The sequence below is a fragment of the Chelonoidis abingdonii genome, chromosome 4 (assembly GCF_003597395.2).
Source record: "Chelonoidis abingdonii isolate Lonesome George chromosome 4, CheloAbing_2.0, whole genome shotgun sequence".
Classification (NCBI taxonomy): domain Eukaryota; kingdom Metazoa; phylum Chordata; order Testudines; family Testudinidae; genus Chelonoidis; species Chelonoidis abingdonii.
The window spans coordinates 154,804,655-154,829,100 of record NC_133772.1 but is presented as its reverse complement, the minus strand read 5'-3'; the positions used below and the strand labels follow the sequence as shown (position 1 = coordinate 154,829,100).

The following is a 24,446-nucleotide window of genomic DNA, read 5'->3' as shown; positions in this document are numbered from 1 at the left end:
GCTTTTTTTGCAACAGTGTTACACTGTTGACTCATATTTAGTTTGTAATCCACTGTTAACGCTCAGATCCTTTACTGCAGGACTCCTTCCTAGAGAGACGAGGTGGGTGAAGTAATATCTTTTACTGGACCAACTTCTGTTGGTGAGGGGGACAAGCTTTCGAGCTACGTGGAGGATATGTCCCCACCCAACTTACCTCGCTAATATCCTGGGATTGACACAGCTAAAGCTACACTGCGTATTTCTTCCTAGACAGTCATTTCCCATTTCATATAATACAGTTCATTTTGTGTCAGTGACCCGTGAATCACCAGTAATTGCCTGTAAAATCAGTCCCATGAAATATACAGAACATTTTGCTCATTTAAGCTCTGCCCTTCCAGTCAACTGCAGGGTAAGAACGTTCATGTCTGAACATCATTGGTTAGACAATTGGGGGAAAGAGCAGCACTCATCTGCTCTTGGCATGGCAGGCAGAATGAGGTTGGAATGTGAGCCTGGGGCTTTGCTTCTCCCTAGAACTGTGACTAGAGTTGGGAGACATTTGGCTGAACCTTTTTCACCAAAATATGCTGATTGGGGTCGATGGGAACATTTCATAAACTTCTGTCGAAGTCACCCAATTGTTTCTGGTGGGGTGGGGGAGCTTTAAAAATAATCAGAAAAAATCAAAACCTTTTGACATTTTTTATTCTAAATGACTTTTTGTTTTGAAATTGACTTCGATTTTATTTAAAGTTTTTTAAAAGTTTGAAAGCTAAATAGTTTGATTCAAAATGAAATTTTCTTTTCCAGTTAGCCGAAAATTTCAAAAACATTTAATTTCCACTCAACCTGAAATGAATTGTATTTATTTATTGTATGATCACTGAACCGAAATATCAGTTATCTGCATGGCTCTAACGGTAATATTACTGGCCTCATGCATAAGATACAGTTTTACTGTTGTTTACATTGGACTGTGGGTTATGTAGTTTAGATGTGGACAGAGGCACTGTTTCCTGAAATGATACAGTTCAGTAGATATGTGCCTTTAGCTCCCAGTGATAATGACATCAAATCAAAGCCACTTAATTCTCAGAGGCATTAACAAACACCCCCTCATGCTTACTGCTGTTTCTTTACCACCAGACTGATGAGTAAATTGGATTATGTTTCAACGGCCAAGGATTTTTATTTTATTTTATTTTTCTAGCAGGTAGCTGCCTTGAATGGTGCTGTGTGATGGGTTCGGTCCCAGAGACCCCCTCTTGGGACTGTCACCTGACGTGCTGAGATTCTCTGACCCCGTTTTCCCTGCCAGCTTGGGACTCCAGAACCCTGTCTTGTTGAGCCAGACGCTCTAGCCTGCTGCAACCCAGACTCAGGGCCTGGACCACACCCCTAAAGCTACAGGCTTTAAGTGAAAACCACTCAGCAGGTTACCTATCTCCAGCACCCAGACACACAGTTCCCAATGTGATCCAAACCCCAAATAAATCCGTTTTACTCTGTATAAAGCTTATACAGGGTAAACTCATAAATTGTCCACCCTCTATAACACTGATAGAGAGAGATGCACAGCTGTATGATTCCCCCAGGTATTAATCACTTACTCTGGGTTCATCAATAAACAAAAGTGATTTTATTAAGTATGTGGCCCACTTTGCAGCATTTGCAGCGCTGTTGGGTGGTGCATTGTGGCAGCTATCCCAGTGTTCAAGTGGCCGCAACGTGCTTTTCAAAAGAGGGGGTGGGGTGGAGTGTGGACAGGGAGGTCGGGAGACAGAGCGGATTTTTGGAGCAGACACTGTGACAGCTCCCTGCCTTGCAAGTTCAAAAGCGGGGGGTGGGGTGGAGTGTGACGGGAGCGTCGGGAGACAGAGAGCGCGGATTTTGGAGCAGACCCTGTGAGCTCCCTGCCTTGCAAATTCTGGCCATTTCCCCACCCTCTCTCAATCACTCTTAAATGTAAAAAGGCTTCAGACCAGATAAGCAGCTTCTCCGACGGACTCCCTCCCCGCCGTGCTGTTTGTCTCCTCAACAACAGCTGTGAACATTCCAAAGCCTCGGCTCGGCTCGCTCGCTGGAGCAAAGAGCAGCTGTGTTTGGTAGCTCCGGGAGTACCTTCTGGTTTGTTGTAGACAGGAATTCTGGGATACTCTTATACCCTGGAGCCAATAACAGCGCTGGTGAGTGTCCACACCTGAGAGCAGCGCTGCATCACCAGCGCTGGATTTGCTACACCCATAGCGACCAGGAGTACAGCAGCGCTGCAGCCAGGGAGTTGCAGCGCTGGCTCACACTGCAGTGCTGGTCGCTGTCAGTGTGGCCACACTGCAGCGCTGTTCCTACACAGCTGTACGACCACAGCTGTAACTCCCAGCGCTGCACATTTCCAAGTGTAGCCATACCCCTCGTCTGGGCCCAATCCTCTCCCCTGGTACAGTCCTTGTTAGTTCTAGCTGGCATCTTAGGTGAAAAGCAGAAGCTTTCTCATGACTGGGACCCTCTTTGTCCTGCTCCACCCCCTTTTATAGCTTTGGCACAAGGCAGGAATCTTTTGTGTCTCTGGGTCCCCACCCCTCCTTGTAAATGGAAAAGTACCAAATTTAAGATGGATTCCAGTATCATGTGACTGGTCACATGTTCTGTGAGACCTCATTCTTCATTACCCACCAGCTGGTGCACAGTACACAGGAAGGCTTGCAGGTAAACAAATAATTTACAACCAATTGTCCTAGTCAGTGGACACCATCAAGATTCTAAACCACCATTAATGGCCCACACTTTGCATAATTACAATAGGACCTCAGAGTTGTATGTCATATTTCTAGCTTCAGATACAAAGGTGATACATGCGTACAAGTAAGAGGAAGATATTCAGTAGGTTATAACCTTTGTTATGATACCTTAGAAGAGACCTTTTGCATAAAGCATATTCCAGTTACATCATATTCACATTATGAAATGTAACATCACATGCTGACCATAGGTGCCGACTCTGTGGGTGCTCTGGGGCTGGAACACCCATGAGGGGAAAAAAAAAAAGCAGGCCCTGCTGATCAGCTGTTTGGTGGCAGGCAAGAGGCAGCGGGGGAGGGAGTGGGGGCGTAAAGAGGTGGAGTGAAGGCGAGGCCTTGGGGGGCAGGGGCAAGGCAGGGGGCAGAGTGGGGGCAGGAAGAGGTAGAATGAGAGTGGGGCCTTAGGAGAAGGGACAGAGCCTCAGGACAGTAGGGGTGGAGTACCCACCCAGAAAGAAGAAAGCACCTGTGGGGCTGACCCACAGGGGCCACCAGAAAAACATGTATGTGGGTGACCTTCCCATTTTCTAGGAGGGCTGCAGTGGGGGTTCCCAGTCAATCCCATTGTGGCCCCTAATGATCTTTCTCCATGTACGAATGAGGCATCTGTGTGATGCTTAGGAGAATCTGCAGCTGGGAAGAGAGTTAAAATAGATGGGGAATTGCCCCCTCTGTCTTGGTGCAGCCCTTTTCTTGCCTATTCTCATTGATATTGCTCTGCCTTCTGTATCCAAGGCCAGCATGAGAAGCAGGGAAAAGCTGCTTTCCCTCTGCCCATATTTATTCTTCCCAGCAGTGCTGTCCTCCGAACTGGAGTTAGTGCATGTGTGCTGCTCACGGAGCTTTGATTCTGAATTAGAGGGCTGGGATCATGTTCAGTGTGGGCGGAAATGGCTCAGTCTTGCAAATTGTGACAGTGACTAACTCATTTGAGGAAGGGCCTTCAGATACTGAACAGAAAGTGGTTACAGGAATGTGCCACTTTCTGTTTGTCTTAGCAGGTGGAGGAGGGAAGGAACCATGGCTTTGTTTTGTGCTCGCTGTTCTGCCTTTTCACTGACCAGAGACTGCATTATACATCACAGTGCTGTGATAACTCACACTTCTAACAGAGCCTGTCTTCGGATTAAAACACGGAACGCTCCGTCTCGGTTAGTGCACCAAGCATTTTAACCTCAAGGTATTGATTAAACAATGCACTGATTAATTCCAGGAAGCATGTTCTTTTAACTGATGTGGCCAGAAGTGCCTTGGTTTCATAAACTCAGTGACTTTTATGGCCGACTCTGGGACCATTATGATCATCAGATAATAGATGAGAAAACGAACAAACCGCACATGACAGATGTTAGTCACGTCGCTTAATGCACGTCTGCCAGGTGCTTGGATACTCCAGTGATGAGGGCTGAATAAGAACCTGTGTAGAATAAAATAAAATAGCATGACTGCCTATGCACAGATTCTAAGGCCAAAAGGGACTGTGAGGTTGCACTCTCTCCTATGTATCACAGGCTGTTACATTTCATCCAGTTACCCCTAGACTGAGCCCAGTGACCTGTGTTTGGCATCCAGAGGTGATCTGAAGACATCGAGAGATGGAGAATCCATCACTTCCCTTGGGAGTTTGTTCCAGTGGTGAAGGTGATTAACCATTAAATATCTGGGCCTTGTTTCTGATTTGAATTTGGCTGCAGCTTCCCACCCATTGTTCTTTTTCTGCCTTTCTCTGCTAGATTAAAGAGCCTTTTAGTAACTGATATTTTCTCCCCATGAAGGTCTGTGTGCACTGGCATCAGGTTATAGGGATTTTCTCCAGCCCCCTCATATTGTTTTTCTGGCTTTTTTCTGCCTCCTCTAGTTTTTCAGTATCTGCTTTAAAATGTAGACACCAGAAGAATACAGAGCAGAGGTGACCAAACGGCAGCATGGATTTTTCACACCCCTGAGCAATGTAGTTAAGCCTACTTAATTTTCTAGTGTAAACCAGGCCTGAGACACTGAAGCTTTGTTCTGCTTTGATTTAGTAGTGGGGTGTGACCTGTTAGGTGTATTTGAAGCTTAAAATAGATTCTTATGAGTAATGTGCTTCAGGTGCTTATCACTAATTAATTAATTCATTTGTATGATGGATACCTAATTAAAACAGTCTAAGAGAACTCTTCTGAGGCCTTCAACTAATGGGACTGCGAACAGGGTTGTTTCTTTTCTGATGTAACTTGCTGGATTGATTCCCACAGGCTGGGCCGGTTTATTAGGCTTTGTTTGAACGTTACTTAAAATGAGACACTGTTGAAGGTGCAAGTTGGGTGGTATCATCTGAGAGACGACAAAACTCCGTTAGGGGAAAAAGAAAGACGTGATACAATGTGTAACTGACGCGCTGCAAAAGGGAAATGCAAAATGCCTCACCTACGAGCAGGAAGAGAATGTTTTTGATTTTCATTGATCTGGAAAAAGAAAAGATGCTCACAGAAGAAATGAGTCCAGCAGCGGGGATTGTGGAGGGAAATGTTTACAGCCCTTTCAAAGAGCATCTGCCATGGATCAACTTGTTGATAAAAAGGGTTAATGATCAAGCAGCCAGTTCTCGGTTAGATATGGAAAATAACCTTTGCTCACCAGATCTGAGGTATCTGAGTGGCATAAGAGTGTCTGTCTGCTTAACAGTTGTACATTTAGTGCAGTGGTTCCTAAACTTTTTGGCATCACGCCCCCTTTTTACTTTTCGAGAAACCCTCATGCCCCCCACCTCTCCTTTACCATCATCCAACCTCCACCGATCCTTGTACCCCTGACTGCCCTCTCCTGGGATCCCCCGCCCCTAACTGCTCCCCCAGGACCCTACGCCCTATCCAACCCTCCCTGCTCCTTGTCCACGACCCCTCCTGGGACCCCACTCCCTATCCAACCCCCCCGATCCTTGTACCCCTGACCGCCCTATCCTGGGATCTCCCGCCCCTAACTGCTCCCCCAGGACCCCACTCCCTATCCAACACCCTCACTCCTTGTCTTCTGACCGTGGCCCCCCCCAAACCTCAGCCTCATCCAACAGCTCCCTGTCCCCTGACTGCCCCTCCCAGAACCCTACCCGCTATCCAATCCCTCCTGACTGCCCTGATCCCTATCCACACCCCCCACCCCCTGACAAGCCCCCTCAACTCCCATGCCTATCCAACCCCTCTGCTCCCTGTCTCCTGACCACCCCCCCAGAACCTCCACTCCATCCAACCACTCCCTGCCCCCTGACTGCCCTCCGGTACTTCCTGCCCCTTATCCAACCTCCTCTCCCCCCGCACTCCTCGCCAGGCCGCTCAGAGTGGCAGGACTGGCTTATTGGAAAGCCTGGGAGGGGGTGAGTGCAAGCCATGCTGCCTGCCTGGCTGCAAGGGAGGGTGGGCAGGAGGGGAGGGGCCGGGGGCTAACCTCAAGGGCCACGCTCCCTTGGAATTTCTTCACACCACCCCAAGGGGCTGGCCCCCCAGTTTGGGAACCATTGATTTAGCGCAATTCATGATACTCTAGGGGGTTCCATTTTGCTTGAAGCATCACTTACCAGGGAAGAAAATGGAAGAAAAAGAGAAATCATAGAATCATTAGGGTTGGAAGGGACCTCAAGAGATCTAGTCCAACCCCCTGCTCAAAGCAGGACCAATCTCCAAATCCCTAAATGTCCCCCTCAAGGAGTGAACTCTCAACCCTGGGTTTAGCAGGCCAGTGCTCAAACCACTGAGCTATCCCTCCTCCATTTCTCAGGTGAGCGGCAGCCGGGATAGGGAGCCCTCGGTGAGTTCTAAACAAGGGCAGGCTTGGCGTAGGATTAAGAACTTTGCTTTTGTGTCCGTCACTTTTCTGCTCTGTCCCAGTCTCCTGGGACTGGCCCCTGGCTCAGAAATCAAGAGAGAAGAGGCCCAGATGTCAGTCATGTCCTCTTCTCGAAACGAATGAGAGAATTTGACTGCAGGCACTTGTGATTTGTATCCTTGTGAGAGGGGAAACGCCGGCCCCTGTGCCCCAAGATGACACGCAAGCCTTAAGCTTAGTTCCCATAGAGAGTTGCGCCGTTTTAACTCCGGCCAGGTTTATGCTACAGACTTTTGCTGACATACTTTGTCGGTCAGGGATGTGATGGGCCTGCAAAAGCCCGGTGTTCTGCCAGTGCAGTTTTGCTGGTATGAGCTGCGTCTGCACAAGGAGTGCTGTGCTGGTAGAATGATACCGGCAAAGCCTCACATGTGTTGGCCTGACCTGCAGGTGTGATGTCGCACCAACTTAGTTAAAAACAGTGCAACTCCGCGTGTAGACTTGCCTTGAGTTAGTTGCACCGGGAAGGAGTGTCAGTGTCGCAGAACTAGCCCTGGGTCTTTACATAATCAAGAACACCCATTTCCTTTGCAGGTTTCAATAAAGCGGCTCTTTTCATAAAACATATTCATTTTAATTTTTCTTAATGAACGCCTTCCCCAAATGTCTATCTTTGAGCCTAGCAAGTATTTAAAAGCAGGATGTTGTAAACAACCCCCCAGAAAGGATCAGCTAATTAACATGAAATAAGCACTGTGGGCTGCTCCCATTAATTAAGGGTCAGAGGTTCGGAGTTGTACAAAGAGATTGCTGTAATGATTTTGCTGTTATAGGAACTCATTGCTTCCAATGTAGCAAGTGAAGACTTTTGCAGGGACGCTGGGGGAGGGGAAAATGGGATTGCTGATCCAGCTGTGTACTTGTGAATTTATTGTACAGTAAAACATATTTGTTCTTTTCTATGAAGGCATCTAGATATTAGGTATATGATGAAAACTGTAATCAAAATCTGATTTTTCAAGGGGTCTATTTGGGTGCTAGGCGTTTTATCCACAAAAGTTAGCCAGCCTCTTGATAGCTACCATCTACAATCAGACACATTTTGAAGTTGGGAGCTTTCTCTAACAAGAATTGGAATTTTAATGCAGACAAGTGATCCTCACAACTATCATACAATCATTCTCAAAGTTAAGACTTCCATCTGCTAAGCAGGCTAGCAGCTATGTCTGGTCCTAAGGAGCATTGACAATCTCAGGTCAGAGATACGGATCTCCTGGATCGTCATTGATAAGAAGCTTACCAGACTCTGCATATTGTTCATCCAATGTTTTATTTAGCCAATGCTGTTTTTTGGCAGAAGTCTTCTCCACACCTTGGTGCCCAGGGGAAGATGAAAGCTATATAATATACCTGGGTTTGGATGTCCATATTTAAAGGTTTGTGGTGCCCGGAGGCACACTGCTGCAAACATCCTTTGTAATAGATCTGTGGCCTTAGGTGCAATGAAGAATATGAAAAATTATCTGGGCTCACCTGAAAATGTCAATTCTATGAGTAAAAAGATCCACCGATCCAGCCCGTTCTGAAAACCCATGCATGATCCAGAATACAGATAGAAATTGAAATCCTGGGATTTGGGTTTGTTGTCAGTGGAGGGGAATTTCCCAAGCTCTGCAGCAGGAGTAATTGTTGTGCTTCGTCCTCAAAGCATGAGTAGCACAAGCTGTAATTTAGGAAAGCACATGCCTGAATCTCACTGTGGATTGATCTCAGCTGGAGGGAATTGCAGGGGATCTGCCCATGACTGACAGGTCTGCTCCTCCCCCCCAAGCAGCAAGCTGAGTGACGTTCCCCTTGTAACGGCTCTGCGGAAATCTTTACTCAAAGAAAGGACGTTCTCGGGTAAACGCAGATACATTTTCTTGTTCTGCGTGAAGCAGGATCGACTCCTGCAGCAGCTCTGAGGAAGCACAAGCTACAGTGACCCCAACCCCCCCAGCCATGGCTCAGCTGTGTTGGGTGGGGTCATGACCTTGTTTTTCTCCCTTTCCCTCCTGTGCATGCTAGCCTCCAGGACAGATTGTGTTGCCCCTCTACCTGCTTGGAAGGGAGAGGAAGGCTCCTTGCACCCTCTTTTTCGCCTTCCTGCAAAAGATGCAACTCACACCCATGCAGGCAGGAGACAATCTAGACCTTTATTTGCAGCTGACCCCCAGGTGATGGTAGATTGCAGGAAACACCACTCGCCTTTACTGTGATGCAGCAAAATGTGGTGATCGGAGCAGGCTGATCCAGTGCTTGGGGCACTCCTCTAGGACTTGGGAGAGCAGGGTTCAAGTCCTTACTCTGCCACAGGCTTCCTGCATGAACTTGGGCAAGTCACCAAGCCTTTCTTGGAGGTTGTGAGGCTAAATACATGCAAGCTGCTCTGGTGCTGGGGGCCATATATGTAGCTAAGATAGATAGGCCAAACCCTGGAGCTACTGGGCACAAACACTGCCTGTCCCAGGGGAGGGGACTTAATGGATGTCCAAGTATACAGAACTTCTATACTGAAAAATTCCATCTGCAGTGTGGTTTACTAGTCCCCCAGTATTATTTAGATGCTGGGAAACGTTCCCTTTTGTGGTTTTATTTCCCTTTAGCTGGTCTCATGCACTGTCCCCTATGGAAGTAGCTTTTGTCACAGGGAGATGGTGTGATTAGACATTTTAGCATCTGTGCTGTTGCTCCTGTTACCAGGAACTGTTCACTTCTTTCTGAAAGGCTATTGCACACTGACAGGACATGAATGTGCCATGTCTGCGTTTATCTCCTTGCAGATCTGTCCGTTTACTAGTGAAAGAAAATTATCAACTAAAAAATAACCATTTATCCTCCAGACTTTGCCTGCTTCCTTTTACCTCCATTTTCTCAGCTGCTGTAAATATAACTTAACCGATCCCAGTGTGATGGGACAAGAGTGAGGAGCATTGCAGTTTGGGTTTGATTTCTGTGTCCAAAGCTGTCAGCTGTGCGGGGATCTAAGGTTCTCTTCAGGTCTAGGTTCCCAAGCTATTTTCCCTGTGCGTCCCTGTTCTGTTACCATGCCAACAGTTATTAATTCTGTTGAAAGATTCCAGTGTTTGACTTTCATTGTGAGCTAATTGACTTCCAAAGGTGGCCCAGATTCCCCCCTCCTGTCCCAGAATTTCAGCCTAACTGGCCAGCTGGGAAGTCCCTTGGTCCAGGAGTTCCCATCTGGTATAAAGTGGCATAACTGGCTCGTATGTCAGTTTTCCCCTCCTGTACCGTACCTCCCTCACCGCACACACTCTGGTGTACTGGGTGGACGATGCCTGCACTATGCCGAAATCAATGGTGTGTGGTCACCAGTTGGTATAAGTTAAAGCAGCCTCTAAACTGTTCTAATTTACAGACAGAGGGCCCGGTAGGCACAAATGCACCATGAGAATCTGGGAGGTATAACTTGCCCCAACCCTTCCCTTCTCTCACTCTCCTGCACTCAGCTGATCTTGAGTTTTGAACTCATGTTTTTACTGTGTATTGAATTTTCCTTATTCTATATGGCATCCATTGACTTATCAAAAGCATCCCAGCGGATGGAGAAGGCAGGCGGGATCGGGCTACATCTGAGCTGGAATGCAGAAGTGGCTGTGTTCCCCTGGTCTGCCTTGCTGCCTGGCAGCAGTGAGAAAGGAGGCTGAGAGGCAGGAACAGCTTCAGGAACTCAGTTGCTGACACCCTTCCCTGGTAGTAAAGCTCCTCTTTAACAGTGAGTCATTCCAATGCGTACTCAGCATTTCCCAAACTCCTGACAGCTAAACTCTCTTCAGATGAAACCAATTGTGCCCGATTCTCGCCACCCTGCTCCTGCCCCCACGTCGACCTTGCTATGTGGTGCTAAAGATGAGCACGTAGTTAAACATCTTCTACACACTGCCTGCAAGCCCTCCATGTTTTCCGTAGGATCTGTGCTCTGTAATCTCTGACACACATTGTCTTAAATATTAATGGCTTAATGGTGACCATTTTCCAGTGTGATCTTACACCTAACTTTTTCCAAATCAGTTTCTTAGACATTGCTTCTTGTGTCACATGTATTTTTTAGCCATTCATTTCTCAGAATCACGAGATGTTCCAGGCTGTGTGTTTTGGTCTGATGATCATGCTGCCTTTGGCCATGTGTCTAACCACCACAAAGACAAAACGTCATTGGAACATGAAACGCCCGGTCATCCCTTAATAAAACCACTGTGCAAAAGGCGAAATGGAAACCTTGAAAGGTTGTGCTGGGAAATCCCGTGACAACACAGCAGCTTGTGCTTCTAGCTTAATTGGGTAGTGTCCAGACCAAGTAGAGGAGGCAGTGTCCATACCCTTTACCACTACTACCAGGAGATTCAAGGGGGCAGAATTTTTAAATAGTACATGCCAAGATCATGTGCGCAAACCATGCCTACAGACCCTTGTGTTTGCATATACAGTTAAGCTCATGCACAATAAGCTTTCGCATGGGGTCTTTCAGGCCCTGCTTTTCAAGATGATTAGAGCTACCTCCAGTGCAATACAATGTTGTTGGCATGACAGGCTCTGCTACTGTTGCCTGAGAATAAGAGAGAGACAGACCTTGGAAGATTGTGTTGTAGGTAAGGGCCACACAATATTTGGAGTGTCAACCTCTGTGTGCGTTTGTCAGCAGGGTTCGCTCCTGAGCCAGTGCAAGGTTTGCAGTGTATCATGGTGCCATCTCTCACCTTTCTCCTAAAGTCAAGCACAGTTTTCCCTAATGGCTTTTTGATGCCAAGTCTTTTATGATTCCCAGTAGTGAGAGGGAATTTCTCTCTCTGCCCTGTGTTTGGCACATTGGAGTATTAACAACAGCAATTTCTCCTATAGCACTTTTCATAAAAGCATTTACAAAGGCAGTCGGTATCATTATCCACATTTTACAGATGGGGAAACTAAGGCATAAGAGTGGCCACACTGGGTCAGACGACTGGTCCATCTCGCCCAGTATCCTGTCTTCAACAGTGGCAGCTGCCCGGTGCCCCAGGGGGAATGAACAGAGCAGGGCAATTATTGAGTGATTATCCCCTGTTGTCCAGTCCCAGCTTCTGGCACTCAGTAACTTAGAGCACAGATTGCTTCCCTTATAACCACTGATGGACAGATCCTCCAGTTATAGTTTTCGCCTTTACAACATCTCTTGGCAACAAGTTCCACAGGTTGACTGTGCGTTGTGTGAAAAAGTACTTCCTTTTGTTTGTTTTAAACCCGCTGCCTTTTAATTTCATTGGTTCTTGTGTTATATGAAAGGGTAGATAACTTCTTCTTAATCACCTACTCCTCACCATTTATGATTTTATAAACATCTATCATATCACCCCTTGGTCATCTCATTTCTAAGATGAACAGTCCTGTCTTTTTAATCTCTCCTCATATGGAAGCTCTTCCAGTCCCCTAATCAGTCTTGTTGCCCTTGCCTATATATTTTCCAGTTCTAATATCTTTTTTGAGATGGGGTCACCAGAACTGCATGTGTGTGGGCATACCATGGATTTATAGACAGTAGAACCTGAGAGTTATGAACACCTCGAGAATGGAGGTTGTTGATAACTCTGAAATGTTTGTAACTCTGAACAAATATTCTGGTTGGTCTTTCAGAAGTTTACAACTGAACATTGACTTAATACAGCTTTGAAACTTTACTATGCAGAAAAAATGCTGCTTTTAACCCTCTTAATATAAATGAAGCAAGCACAGAAACAGTTTCTTTACCTTGTCCAATCTTTTTTTAAAGTTTCCCTTTGTTATTTTAGTAGTTTTCATTTAATTGTACAGGACTATACTGTATTGCTTTTTATAGAGCTGTCGATTAGTCGCAGTTAACTCACGCAATTAACTCAAAAAAAGTATCGCAATTAAAAAAGTTAATTGTGTTTAATTGCACTTTTAAGCAATAGAATACCAATTTAAATTTATTAAATATCTTGGATGTTTTTCTACATTTTCAAATATGTTGATTTCTATTACAACACAGAATACAAAGTGTACAGTGCTCCCTTTGTATTATTTCTTATTAAAATATTTGCACCGTAAAAATGATAAACAAAAGAAATAGTATTTTGCAAGTCACCTCATACAAGTACTGTAGTGCAATGTCTTTATTGTGAAAGTGTACCTTACAAATGTAGAGTTTGTTTGTTACATAACTGCACTCAAAAACAAAACAATGTAAAACTTTAGAGCCTACAAGTCCATTCAGTCCTATTTCTTGTTCAGCTAATTGCCAAGACAAACAAGTTTCTTTACGTTTGCGGGAGATACTGCTGCCTGCTCCTGATTTACAAGCTTACAAGGTATTTATGTGCTAGACATGCTAAACATTCATATGTCCCTTCATGCTTCAGCTACCATTCCAGAGGACATGCTTCCATGCTGATGATGCTCATTTTAAAAAAACAGTGACTTAATTAAATTTGTGACTGAACTCCTTGGGGAAGAATTGTATGTCTCCTGTGCTGTTTTACCCACATTCTGCCGTATATTTCATGTTATAGCAGTCTTGGATGATGACACAGCACATGTTCGTTTTAAGAACATTTTCACAGCAGATTTGACAAAATTAAAAAAAATTTGTGAGATTTCTAATAATAGCTACAGCACTCGGCCCACGGTTTAAGAATCTGAAGTGCCTTCCAGAATCTGAGAGGGCCGAGGTGTGGATATATATGCTTTCTGAAGTCTTAAAAGAGCAAGACTCAGATGCAGAAACTACAGAACCTGAATCACCAAAGAAGATAATCAACCTTCTGCTGGTGGCATCTGACTCAGACGATGAAAATGAACATATGTCAGTCCGCACTACTTTGGATTGTTATCGAGCAAAACCCGTCATCAGCATGGAAGCATGTCCTCTGGAATGGTGGTTGAAGCATGAAGGGACATATGAATCTTTAGGGCATCTGGCACATAAATATCTTGCGACACGGACTGTAACAGTGCCATGCGAATGCCTGTTCTCCCTTTCAGGTGGCATTGGTTACGATTTGCAGGAGATGCTGCTCCCCGCTTCTTGTTTACAAACTTGTTTATCTGAATGATTGGCTGAAGCAGGACTGAGCAGACTTGTAGGCTTCAAAGTTTTACATTCTTTTAATTTTGAATGCAGTTATTTTTTGTACATAATTCTACATTTGTAAGTTCAACTTTCTATTATGGTTTAAGAGTGCAATTAATCACAATTAATTTTTAATCGTTTGACAGCCCTACTTTTTGTTGCTGCTGCTGCTGCCTGGTTGCATAATTCCAGTTCCAAATTAGATGTGAGGTTGACCGATCAGTTTGTAACTCTGATGTCTGTAACTCTGATGTTCTACTGTAGTATCTATTGGGTTTCTGGGAACTGGTAGCATTATGATATTTGCTGTCTTATTATCTTTCCTGTCCTAATGGTTCCTAACATCCTGTTCACGTTTTTGACTGCTGCTACACATTGAGTGGATGTTTTCAGAACTTATGCACAATGACTCCAAGATCTTTCTTGAGTGATAACAGCTAATTTAGACCCCATCATTTTATACTTATAGCTGGCATTATGTTTTCCAGTGTGCATTACTTTGCACTGATCAGCACTGAATATCATCTCCCATTTTGTTGCCAAGTCACCCAGTTTTGTGAGATCCCTTTGTAACTCTTCAAAGTCTAGCTTTGGACTTAACTATCTTGAGTAATTTTGTATTTTTGTCTGCAAATTTTGCCACCTCACTGTTTACCCCCTTTTCCAGATCATTTATGAATATGTTGAACTGCACAGGTCCCAGTAGGACTCCACTGTTTACCGCTCTCCATTGTGAAAACTGACCAGTTATTCCTACCCTTTGGTTCCTATCTTTTAAACAGTTACTGATCCATTAAAGGTCTTCCTTTTTGTCCTAAGACTGCTTATCTTGCTTAAGAGTCTTTGATGAGGGACCTTGTTTAAGGCTTTCTGAAAGTCCAAATACACTATATCCACTAAATTCCACCTTGTCCACATGTTCGTTGACCCCCTCAAAGAATTCTAATAGCTTGGTGAAGCATGATTTCCATTTGCAAAAACTGTGTCTCATCCCCAACATCCCATGTTCGTCTATATGTCTGATAATTCTGTTCTTTACTATAGTTTCAACCAATTTGCCTGGTTCTCAAGTTAGGCTTACTCGTCTGTAATTCCCAGGATCACCTCTGGAGCCTTTCTAAAAAATGGTCATTTCATTAGTCATTCTCTAATCATTTTGTACAGAGGTTGATTCAAGTGACAGGTTACATACCATAGTTAGTAGTTCTGCAGTTTCATATCTGAGTTCCTTCAGAACTATTTGGTGAATACCATCTGATCCTGGTGACTTGTTACTGTTTAATTTATCAGTTTGTTCCAAAACCTCCTCTACTGACACCTCATTCTGGGACAGTTCCTCAGATTTGTCACCTAAAAAGAATGGCTCAGGTGTGGAAATCTCCCTGACATCCTCTGCAGTGAAGACTGATGCAAAAAATTAATTTAGTTTCTCCGCAATAACCTTGTCTTCCTTGAGTGCTTCTTTAGCACCTTGCTTGTCCAGTGTCCCCACTGGTTGTTTGATAGGCATCTCGCTTCTGGTGTATTTTAACTTTTTTTTTTTTTTTACACTACACCTTTACCTCGATATAACGCTGTCCTCGGGAACCAAAAAATCTTACTGCATTATATCGAGCTTGATTTGATCTGCCAGAGCACACAGCCCTCCCACCCCACCGAGCACTGCTTTACTGCATTATATCCTAATTTGTGTTATATCGGGTGGCGTTATATTGGGGTAGAGCTGTATTAGTTTTTGTGTCCTTGTCTAGTTGCTCTTCAGATTGTTTGTCTGTTTGTTTGTTTTTTGGCCTTCTTAATTCTACTTTCACACTTGCTGCCAGAGTTTGTGCTTTTATATTTTCCTACTGAGGAAAATAGAGGCAATAGACTTGCCCAGAGTCGCTCAGCTGGTCAGAGCTGAGAATAGAGTCTCAGTCCAGGGCTTAATTTCACTAAACTCACTTTTAGTCTGCATTTCTCTCTATCCTGTTGGCTGCACAGGGTATGGGCTGTGCTTTGGGTTCCAGTACAGACAGCGGGTTCTGTAATACCTTTCATACATGGTTGCAATTCCTTGCTAGAAGAATAATGCTCCAGGTATGTTTCATACCCACTTTATCAGTCCTTGACTAATAGCTCCATTGCCTCAGTCAGTCACTTCTCTGGATGTCACTCCAGTATCTGGCTCTAGCATTTTTTAATCCAGATTTTTTATTTCAAACTTGTGATATGCATGAGTGTGATTGATGCCCTGTCACAAACTGTGGCTGAGGCTCATTTCTTCAGTTTCTCCCTGCAGAAGTTGTTCAGGAGGTTTACAGAAATCAAGATGGCAGGATTAATAGTTATCAGGAAAAGTATGATCATTCTGCTAGCAGCTGGGAAGTACAAATTGACAAGACCTCTCCAGACCCGTGGAACCTGGCAAAGCCCACACAGCTCTCTTGAGCTTGTACCAACACACAAACCATAGTTATAATTAGGGCTGTTGATTAATTGCAGTTAACTTGTGATTTACTGCCAAAAAAAATAAATTGTGATTAAAAAAAAAATTGCACTGTTAAACAGTAGAATACCAATGGAAATTTATTAAATGTTTTTCTGTATTTTCAAATATATTGATTTCTATTACAACACAGAATACAAGGTGTACAGTGCTCACTTTTATCATTTTTTCAGTGCAAATATTTGTAATAAAAATAATATAAACAAAAGAAATAGTACTTTTCAATTCACCTCAGAGAAGTACGTAATGCAATCTCTTTATTTTGAAAGTGTACCTTACAAATATAGGTTTTGTTGTTACATAACTGTAGTCAAAAATAAAACAATGTGAAACTTTTGAGCCGACAGGTCCACTCAGTCCTACTTCTTGTTCAGCCAATTGCTAAGATGGGCAAGTTTGTTGACATTTATGCTGCCTGCTTCTTATTTACAGTGTCACCTGAAAATGAGAACAGGTGTTTGCGTGGCACTTTTGTAGCTGGCATGGCAAGGCATTTGTACCAGATATGCTAAACATTCATATAGTCCTTCATGCTTTGGCCACCATTCCAGAGGACATGCTTCCATGCTGATGATGCTCGTTAAAAAAATGTGTTAATTAAATTTTTGACTGAACTCCTTGGGGATGGAATTGTATGTCTCTTTTTCTGTTTTATCCACTTTCTGCCACATATTTCGTGTTATAGCAGTCTCTGATGATGACCCAGCACAGCAGATTTGACATAACGCAAAGAAGGTACCAATGTGAAATGTCTAAAAATAGCTACAGCACTCAACCTAAGGTTTAAGAATCTGAAGTGCCATCCAAAATCTGAGAGGGACGAGGTGTGGAGCATGCTTTCTGAAGTCTTAAAAGAGCAACACTGAGATACGGAAACTACAGAACTCGAACCACCAAAAAAGAAAATCAACCTTCTTTTGGTGGGATCTGACTCAGATGATGAAAATGAACATATGTCGGTCCGCTCTGCTTTGGATTGTTATTGAGCAAAACCCCTCATCAGCATGGACACATGTCCCCTCGAATGGTGGTTGAAGCATGAAGGGACATATGAATCTTTAGTGCATCTGGCACATAAATATCTTGTGACACTGGCTACTAGAGTGCCATGCAAATGCCTGTTCACCTGAAAGGGAGACCCTGTAAACAAGACACGGGCAGAATGATCTTCTGCAAATTGTAACCAGACTTTTTTGTCTGAGTGATTTGGCTGAAGTAGGACTCAGTGGACTTGCAGGCTCTAAAGTTTTACATTGTTTTATTTTTGAATGCAGTTATTTTTTGTACGTAATTCTACATTTGTAAGTTCAACTTTCATGATAAAGAGTTTGCACTACAGTACTTGTATTAGGTGAATTGAAAAATACTATTTCTTTTGCTTTTTACAGTGCAAATACTTGTAATCAAAAATAAATGTAGAGTGAGCACTGTACACTTTGTATTCTGTGTTGTAATTGAAATCAGTCTATTCGAAAATGTAGAAAACATCCAAAAATATTTAAATAAATATTAATTACGTGATTAATTACGATTAATTTTCTTAATCGCTTGACAGCCTTGGTTACAATGTACCATAGTAAAGAAAATCAAGGTTGGAGTTTTCAGCGGAGTGGTCTTTAGCATACCAGGTCTCTCGCTGCTTGGCTGGCTCTTCAGATCCATCCCAGAGTGGAAGTGATTCAAAAATGTTACCACTGAGTAACTCTTTGGTAACCAATTAAAAACATGTTGGTGGCCTCCTGCCAGGACACAGTAGGGAAAATGGGCACTTTGGAAAAGCCCTGCGACAGCTGGCACTTCTTGTTGGGCTGAAGCACACGGGCTGGGTAGTGCGGGGAGGTTGGAACTGCCATGTTTGTTTTGACTTATCTATACAATGGTAGCATCTGATCATAGATCAAGCCCCCACTGTGCTGGGTGCTGTACATGCACCTAACAAAAAGATGCTCCCTGCCCCAAAGAGCTTACAGTACAAGATGAAAGATAACAGGCGAGTATGATTGACAGGAGGCAGAGCACTGCCCATGATCCGCCTTTACTGTAGATAAGTAGACTTCAGTCTCCAGATCTGTCAGGCAAGCCGCTTTCGTGCAGGCTGCCAATTACCTGGGAAAGGGTTCTAGAAGAAATGCGAGGGAGCAACCAGGAAAGCAAATCAGCAAAATGATTGCCAGTGTGGAACACGCCTGCTGCAGCGTTCCGTCACTCAGAGGAGCAGTTCACTGAGATTTCGTTGCTATTTGACATTTTTGTAGCATCTCTTACTCTGAAGAATTCTGAAGTGCATTATGAACTGTGTACGGAGGAGCTACTCCAGCACCTCTCCTGTGGCAGTTGTTTAACAGCACTCGGGAACCTCACACAACAGCTCAGGGGAGAAAGGGAAGGTAAATTTGTTGAGCCCACCTGTTGTGTCTCATCTTATACACAAACTGGAAGTTCTGTCATAGGTTTGTACAGCACCTGGCACAGTGGGGTCTTGAGCCATGACTGGGGCTCCTGGGTGCCACCAGAATACACATAATAAACAATCATAAGTAAATAGCCTACTTTGGCTGAAATTCCCTTGTACTACCCGTGCTGTGGCGACCCACTTGGACTAGCTACTCACTGTAGGATCTTGTACAACTTCCCAACTGGAGCCTGTCGAGTCTTCTCATTTCTAGTCAGACATGGCCCTGTCAAGTTTTGCTGTGATAACTGTGCTGTTAATGCAGGTCACTGGCGTATGTGCTGAAATAGCATTTCCCCTGGAGAGCAAGTATTAAAGATCGGTGAAGAAGGCTTTGTTTGTGCTCCGGCACTGGAAAACAAGATCACTTCACCACCAATACGCAGAGGGCAGCAAAACTTTTTTTTTTTCCTTGTGAAGGAAAGCGCTCTTTTCCCCTTCACACCCCACCCAACTATTTCCTAACCAACAGCCAGGCACAGCAAGACAGAAAAGTTGTCAGGACAACAGGGAAAACAGCAGCTGTTTTATAATAAGCCAGAGGAGATATGAGACTGAGAGGGGAGCAATGCCCCAGAAACACTTTTTTTGATGTGCAATAGTCAAGAACACATTCCAATGTTAAGTCATAACCTTTTGTTGGCAGAGCGGCTCTGGGTGTTGACTACCAATATTTGTTTCAAAAGGAGGGAGAGGGGAAGCCCAGTTCAGCATTGCAGCTCGACCAGTGACCCGTGGGCCCAAGAGAGAGCACACTCTTTTTATTCATCCAATTAGAGCATGTTGCCAAGTAAGGGTCCTACTGAATTTCATGATGTGATCACATTAGGTGAGTACAATATGTGCAGTGTACCCCATCTCCATGGAATGCTTTTCCAACAGCAATAAAATGGGGGGTTGATCATTGGATCCCAGCCTTCCCTGTACAACACTTAACCTTGTCCTGGACTTAGCACCTTCCCGACCTATTTTTCTATCAAGGGCTAATAAAATAGGATGATTATTTCCCTGACAATCTACTGCATATTATGTAGCAAAATGAGCGAAAACACTGAATGAAACGAATATTGGCCGGGATACCCTTGGGTATGAAAATGGAGCCAGCAGGGCAAGGAGAATGACTGCTTCATCAGAAACAGGAGCATGCCTAGATCTGCAAACTCGACACGTTACATCCACTCTGTTTAGCACAGTTCTACATCAGCAGACACGCTGCTCAAGGATTGTAAAAATAACAGAGAAATTCCAGAGCGCTGTGTTTATTTCAGTGTGTAATTTTGCATCTGAAAGATCTGGAGATCATTCAGATGCTGTTGTGGCTTTGTACTGGAGGAGTGCTTAGAGTCCCCAGTCAGGGGACTGACTCTGTGTGTGACGTGCTGAACGCACCATTGACATTCCCATACTTTCAGTATTCGGACGGTTATTTGCACAAGTGTTCCTGTCATGGCAATGAAATTGTGGGCTTTAACTTCTTAAAACAGTTGGATATAGAAAATTGGTTGGTTTATTTTTAAATCAAGACATCATACAAACCAGATCCCCTGGCATTGCATTTGCTCTGTAATATCCTCAGAACCCAGAGTGGCTGCAACTTCAGTTGTGAGTCTTCTGAACTACCTTAGTAGCACAAAGGCCATAAAAAAATAGCCGCATGGAAAAGGGTCAGGACTGGAGTTGGTCACGTATATTTTCTGCAAATGTTTCAAATGAAACCAAAAAAAAAAAATTGTTTAGCGTGAAGTTTTGCTTTTTTGCCTAAATGAAAACGAAAACAAAAGAACAGAAATCTTTTTCAGCTGTTTCCACTCTGAGAGAAAAGCTGCGAAAGACTCAAAACCGAACGTTGTCATTCTTTCATTGAAAAAAACAGCAATTTGACCAAATAAACTCCACAGAAATTTCCATTACTGTTGAAAGCTGCTTTTGTCAAAATATGTTGTGATGGAAAATTTCACGGCTTAAGTTGACCTATCTAAGGCACAAGCTAAAAAAGGTGATAAATCCTGGGCGGGGGGGGAAGGTTCCTCTCCTGCCATCCGTCTGTCTGGATCTCTGGCTTTCCTTCATTGTCTCTATCACATAGACACAGGTGACTTCAGTCAGGTGCTCAGATACAGTGGGGATGGGCATGGTATAAAAATGTCTATAGAATAGGAGAGGGGCACCCAAAATGAGTTGCTACTTTTTTAACAGTTTAGACGGAAGGTCTCAATCCGGCAATGAGCTCTGTGCGGGCACCAACAGAGCCCACGATCGGCAACAGGCTGCCCATGTGACATTCATTGCAGGACCGGAGCCTAAGTGACTTGGCCCAGGTTATGCGGTGAGCCAGCAGGAGAGCTGAGAATCAGATTCAAGAGGCCTGGCTCCCAGTTCCACGATCGAAACAGCTAGATCGTGCTCCTTCCCCAAAGTGCCCTTGGGCTGCCGGAAAAGCCTCATAGGTTGAGAGGACGTTTTTTGTCAATGTGCAAAGCTAAACCCAGTCTCATGTGTGTGGGCTTTTATTAAAGTCATAGAAGGGCACAGAGCAGGAAATGAACATGTCAGCTATCCCTGGGTTAGGAAAACGTTCAATGCACTTTTTTGGACTTAATCTGTGAGACCTTCCCTATTGTTTAATGACTTGCCAAAATCATGCATTGTGCAGCCAGTGAGGAAGGAGACGCTTACTCTTACGCCAACAAAAAAGGAGCATCTCTCACACGCGATCTTGGCTAGCTCTTAGTGTGGCCTTCAGCTGGGCAAAGCTTTAGTGGCCCCTTTAAGTTCTAAACAGTGGCTAACTTTTTTAAAAAGCATGCTCCAGTGATAAGGTTGTGGTGTTATCAAGTGTTCTGAGGATATCATCAACCAGGAGGGCAACCCTGGAGCTGTTTGTACATGCCCCGCTGCATTTTGAGGCTGAGTACTCAGCTTTGCATGTGTACAGTCTAGGGGTGTTTTCAGTGCCGGTGAGAACACTGGTGTCTATTCTAAAGTTCTTGTCCATTTCCTGCCTTTTGTGTAATTCTGCAGGGGGATGGCAGTAATTCATATCCAAGTGTGTGTTTGATACTCCAAAAAATTCTCCCCTTAATAACTTTGGGGACTTTTTGAGGAATGTTTTTGTTTGTTACGAAAAGGAAAATTCTGCTTGAATACTGAGGGGTGATGTTCTGCTGTCACTGGGGATATGTGGTTCCCAGTGAGGGCCGAACCAGTTAAGCCCATTCTGTGACTGCAGAGGAACTCAGTTCTGCAAGGTACTAAGGTATTTTGGGAGCTGTAAAGTTCCCTCCAGTCTCACTGATCTTAATGAGAAACGTGGGTGCTCACTCAGGCATGAAGTGGGACAGCCCATTCTGAGAAAGTGAGTTTGTGAGTCTCACCGTCCTCTGTACGTCTGTATCAGGCATGTACCAGACCTAAAACCAGATATTTCTCCCTCTTTAAAGGGGTGCTGCTAAGCTTACTGCAATTTAATAAGCCTCAAAAATAATGAAGAAAACCCAAGCCCATCCTGATCCTGAAATGTCTCCCAAGTTCCCAGAGCAAAGCTTGCAACACTCTGACAATCTGCCTTCTCTGTTGCATGACCCACCAACAGACCCGGGAGCTGGGTTTCTTATCTGTATGTCCTCAAATCAGAATCCTTGTTTATTTCACACAAGAATGGAGCAGTCTGACAGAGGAATGGAAGTACCCAGAGGAGAGGTTTAATCTTAGTCCTGTAAGCCTTGCAGATATCCCTTAGTGGGAGTTTTCCGTCACCAGAGAGCTAGATACTGTTTTACCCGAGACCTGTTCCCTTGAGATAATCACTGATGTACTCCACTATAGCACACAGAGTAACTGCTTAAAGAGCACCAAGTAACAACGGAAAGCTTCCAGCAAGCAGATAACATTCATGAGTCTCATATTCATTTGCCTTTTCTTTTCCTTTCCTTTTTTGCAACCAGCTAACTTTCAGAAGTACTCGTAGCTTTTGATTTAAATACAAGAGCCATCATTCCCATTTGGGAACCTCTGGGGCAGGAGGCTTAATTCTTTCTACTATTCGTTTCTCGCAGAATGAAGTGGTATTTCAGCACTTCACTTACTGGTTTGCCTCTGGGTAAGTTTTAACATTTGATTAGGTTTAAACCAGTCCCTTCAGTTATTTTCATTTTCCTTTATGAAAGGATCGAGGTGGCTTCTTTTCCTCCCCTAAATCAATGGTGTCCTCGATGAAATCGTCACAAAGACCTTGTGTTTTGGGGTGGAGAGGATGTTGGTGGGGGCAGGGGGGGTCCTTTGCTCCCAGAGCTTAGACCAGAGGGCAAAGGCACTAAGGGAGAGTGAGATTAAGAAATTCTGGTTATTTTTATTCTCTGTCCAGCCCATCAAACAAAATGGAGACTAGAATCAGGCTTGGCTTAGTTCAGTTAATTTCACAAATGTGTCAATGTCCTAAAACATCACCACTGCGGGGAGGTCGAGTCTCCCCCAGTACATGTTCCGCACTAGGAGTTACGCATATGTATTCGTGAGAATAAGCCACCTGCAACTATTGCATCATGTTAAAATGTGCAGCTTCCTATCCGATATATCACTCAAATGATTGGTTTCCCACTGTATACAGTGCAGCTGTTTGTAATCTATACGTACCACATCAGAAATATGGCACATACAGAGCAGAAATAGAGCTAAACCATGAAGTCTGGTTGTGGATCTTTATTTCCCTAAAATTCAAAGGGGCCCCGTGCCCCACTCATTTAATACTAAGTAGATGAAATTAACACTTGGGGCTGAGGTATCCCATCTATGTGCTTTCACACCCGCCTCTCTCAAGCTCCATCCCGCCTTTCCAAAAAGCAAAGAAGAATTAACTCAGACTTTTAAACATTTTGGGTAATGATTTAGCAGCACTCTTCACTGCTGCCCATGTGAATGTCAGTGGGATGATGCACATGCTTAAAAAGTTGCGCATGTGCTTAAGTATTTTGCTGAATGAGATTCCTAAAAATGCTGAGAACAAATAGTTACACCCAACCTATTCTGCAAGTGTTATCTGCTAACCCAGTTTATTCCCCGTGGGAGATATTTGGAAAGGGACGGGATGGTGTTATTTACCATATACACCTCTACCCCGATATAACACGACCTGATATAAGGTGGGTTCACGTACAAGGCGGTAAAGCTCTGACACACTGCTCTGAGCAGTGTGTTAAGGGTCAGGCTGGAGGGCCGAGGGGTTTGATAAGGGGTAGAGGGTCTTGGAGGTGGTCAGGGGCTCCCCCCCCCCGCCAGGGCCTGGGGGGCAGGAGCTGTGGGAGGGCACTTTTGGGGGCCCCGCAGTCCCAGAGTTGCTCAGCGGATTAGCGGGGGGCCAGGAGCAGGCTGCTCTGCTTCCCTCATCCTGGCCCCAGCTATGTTGCTTGAGGTGGGGGGGCTTGGGGGAAGACATCCTCCCCACACCCACCAGCAGCAGTGGAAGCGAAGCAGCCCGGCCCCAGCCCGCTGTACTCCTCCAGCTCCTAGCCGCAGCGCTTCACTTCCCGCTGCTGGTGAGTACGGGGGGCGTCCTTTCCCCAACCTCCTCGCACTCACCGGCGGCAGGAAGTGGAGTGGCGCGGCTGGGAGGTGGCAGAGTGAAGCGGACTGGGGCTGTGTCACTCCACTTTCCGCCAGGGCCATCCTTAGGATTTATGGTGCCCTAGGCAGGATTATTAAACTGGTGCCCCTGTGCCTGTCTTGCTCTTAGCAACACAGACATAAGCTGACACTACTGGAAAACTTGCCGCATGCATGTTATTAAAACCAGTTCAACTTAAT

The 24,446-nt window shown here is 44.6% G+C and overlaps 1 protein-coding gene across 3 annotated transcripts in view; it reads left to right on the top strand.

Annotated features, from left to right (window-relative positions):
• The window catches only part of GNG2 (G protein subunit gamma 2), a 100,737-nt gene that overhangs the window by 44,466 nt on the left and 31,825 nt on the right, over nt 1–24,446 (top strand). The window contains exon 1 of one of the 3 annotated variants that reach the window (XM_032765959.2): nt 22,488–22,746. The exons of the other annotated variants lie outside the window; for them this stretch is intronic. The gene's annotated coding sequence lies outside the window, so the exon portion shown is untranslated. Of the gene's footprint in view, nt 1–22,487; nt 22,747–24,446 lie in introns of those variants that run through there. 3 annotated transcript variants of the gene reach the window in all.